Raw genomic sequence first — 3,515 nt, 5'->3', positions numbered from 1 at the left:
AAAGAAAGAAAGAAAGAAAGAAAGAAAGAAAGAAAGAAAGAAAGAAAGAAAGAAAGAAAGAAAGAAAGAAAGAAAGAAAGAAAGAAAGAAAGAAGGCATTTGGGGATGGGAGAATGGAAAAGAATAAAGTATTTTCCTCGCTTTGTGTGTTGGTCTTCTTTCAGCAAATAAAGTTTATTTTTGGTGTCTGGTGTCTTTTTTATGATCAGTAATCTTACCACAGTCCTTTTGTGGGGTTTTTTAATATTACATAATTACGTTGTTTGTTTGGGAATTTTAGATTTGACACGATGATGATAAAGACACACCTGTGTCTGTGGTTGAGCATGCCCTGCTGCACACCGGAGGAACCTTCCCTGCACGCGCCCGAGTTTACCCAATCCAAAGCAATTCCTCTGTGGCACGCGCCGACCAGCAGGCTGGACAGGGAGCTATTACTCTGGCATATAGCCTAGTTAGAAACGGGTTTTCAAAACTGTGCCTCCTCACACGATAAACTGAGACTGGAAACTGAATGAATATATGGTGGCTTTAATAAAGATGATAACGCATTTATCGTCAGTAGGTTAAAATGGTCAAGCTAAAGTTAAAATTTCCAGTATTTGTAGAGGATTCTCCCTCTTTTTTAATAAAAAACAAAAAACAAAAAAACAAGTGTACTATTTGTGGCAGTCATTGACCACAGTAAACTCTCACGTCTAGGTTATTTTGGGATCTTATTGTGTCAGAAATACTGAATTTTACAGTTGTTGGGTTACAAGAGGTTGGTTTGAACTTGGTAGAGAATATCTCATTTAAATGTTCCCGCGTGGCAGCAGATGTGAACACACAATAGGTTAGATGGGGCCCACGCTCTAAATAATCGAGTCCAATTTGAATAACTGTCGCACTTCTGACGCGTGCAAGAAATATCCCAGCTTTCCCAGGCTCTGAGGGAGGGGAAAACCGTTGGCAGCTTCTTTCCAGTTCAATGGGGATTTGGCTCCTCACTGGTTGAGGTTGTTGGAATGTCTTTTAACAGTCTGGGAAAAGACTCCATAATTTCCTACACTTGATTAAACCCTGTGTTAGACCGATCATCAAAAGCTACAGCTGCAGCACAAAAGTACCCCGTCTTTCACGTCTAGAGTCCACATACCAAAGTGGGAAATAATAAGCCCAAAACAAGGAGATGGGATTAGTGTGGCAGTCAAATAATCTATACCGTGTTTAATAAACGGACAATCCAATTTTAGTGAGTAGCTGGAAGTTGAATACTCTACTATAAAAAGGTCGACAGTTTTTGAAACTGTGGGTCTCGTGATAAATAAAAAATAAACTTTAATCAGATTTAGCTGAGGTTATATTCAGTTGAAGGTCTTTTTTTTCCCCCTGTGAGTCAGGGCAGTGTGTCTGAAAATAAACAAACAGTGCTAGCGTATGGAAATGTGCGAAGATTTAATAGTGCCCATAAAACGACCACAATGTGCTTTGCTTCCGAGCTAACGGACTTGTCCCACATATATGTACTTTAGACTGAGCTAAAAAATCTTCTAGGTTAAATGACCTCTCCTCCCCCCTCGTTTATCTCCAGCCTTTTTGAGAGCTATTACTGTCCATTTCCTCTGGGGAATTGTAGTTAGCACGCTCGTGGGAATTCCCCCCTCCTCCCTCAAATTGGCGCGCGGTGTCCATGACAGTTGGACCTGTGAGACAGATGGGCCGAAGAGGCACGCGCCGAGCACGAGACTCGCTCATACCCCGCCCCCGCCACCACCTCCTCCAAATACTCAGGAGTGAATCTACCCGCATACTGCAGAAATTGACTGAGCGGAAAAACCAATCGAGTTAGTCTGGCAGAAAGTTAACCTGGTGTGAAGCTTCATTATTTTTCAAAATTTGCCCCACATCTAATCATTTAAATACCCTAGTCTTAGGCTGTAACTATAGCATAGTCTTGTTTAAATCCGGCAGTGTATACCAAGACTGTATGTTTACAAAGCAGTTAGGGGAGCATATTGCTGAGTTTTGCTTATTTTTTTTAGATAAAAATGAAGACTTTCAAATTTGTCGTTTTTAAGACATGTTATCTGACTCTTCCGGTGTGCAAGCTTATTTAAATTTGTCATTTTTCAAATAACTTGAGGTATCATCACCTGTTCCAGGTGGAGATAAGCTGCAGAATACGAGGCTTTCCTGCCACCGTTTGGTGGTGAAATGTATTACAGTTCTTTGCAATATGTTAATGAAAATACAGACAGCCTATCTGCATCATTTGCATTGAAACTTGACCTTTGAAACTTTTGTTAAAACTGTCAGTAAGGCCACATAGAAGATAATGCTCACCAACATGTGCTTCTATACCTTCCGCAGGTATAGCTGCTAAACGTTTAAAGTAGGTAGCTTTTGCACTATATGGACAAGAGTACTGAACATCTATACATTACACCTACAGGAGCTGCTCAACCCATGCCGGAGAAGGTTCGCAGCCCTGCAGTTATTGGGTTAGAGCTTTGGAGACTTTTACTCAATGTGCGCCTCAGTACTCGGCGACCCTGCTCCATAACTTTACTTGGTCTGAAACTTTGTCTTAGTTGCTGAAGTTCGGTCAAATTTTCAGCAAAACCACTTACAATTAGTTGATCGTGGAACATCATAGGGGGAAACATCAAGACATTTCAATGGCATCCTGTCACTAATCGTGCTCCAGAAAGCCCCATTGTTTCACAAATATTTGCAAAGTCAGAGTGCGGCAAGGTGCTTGATTAGACACTGAACACACATGAATTCAAAGGCTCAGTGGGTTTTCTCCATAAAGTGCACATAGGTTGGACTTCAGTATCGCTGGAAGACCAATTTGCTGTCTTTTATGTAATGCAAAAAATAAAAAATAAAAATAAAAATCATAAAACTGCTTTTGCAATCTTGCACTATGAATATTTACTTTCTCCAAATGTAAAAGATGAAACTTTTTTTTTAAGAGTCCTGCATCTGTGCCTTATCTTGCTGATGGATAGCTTGCAAGCAGCATTTTGTTGTGGTTGATTAAGGGAATGTTAATTTAAGCTATTTTATTTCATGTCTGGCACCCAAACAATGAAACACACACCACTGGCGTAAATGCACTAAAATGCATAAACGATCATTGGGCAGGACTACTTCTCATGATTTATCCGGTTTCAACATCAAGTTTTTATTCCTCAGAAATAACTTGTTCATCTTTTAATCTGGCATCATTTAAGGTGTATAACTATTTCCAATTGACGTATCAACATGCGGTCTATAATAACAATATAGTTACTTTTTTTTCATCTCAGTCGACTTTTATTGGGACATATTGGCTTGGTGGAGAAAAAAAGTCGTATGTGTTCAAGGGTAACATTTGAAAAAAGGAAAAAGCACGTCTACTGGCAGCTTACTTGCGAATTTCTACAGCGCGGTTATCTGCTCACCCAACAGAAAAACAACAAAAAAAATTTTTTTGTTTTGTTTTGTTTTGGGGGTTTTTTTTTTTTGGGGGGATTTTCTTTTGTAAT

The sequence above is a fragment of the Haplochromis burtoni genome, unplaced genomic scaffold, assembly GCF_018398535.1.
Source record: "Haplochromis burtoni strain Fernald_Lab_line unplaced genomic scaffold, NCSU_Asbu1 Contig_60, whole genome shotgun sequence".
Lineage (NCBI taxonomy): Eukaryota > Metazoa > Chordata > Actinopteri > Cichliformes > Cichlidae > Haplochromis > Haplochromis burtoni.
The sequence above is the reverse complement of the archived record's forward strand: the minus strand, read 5'-3'. Positions refer to the sequence as shown.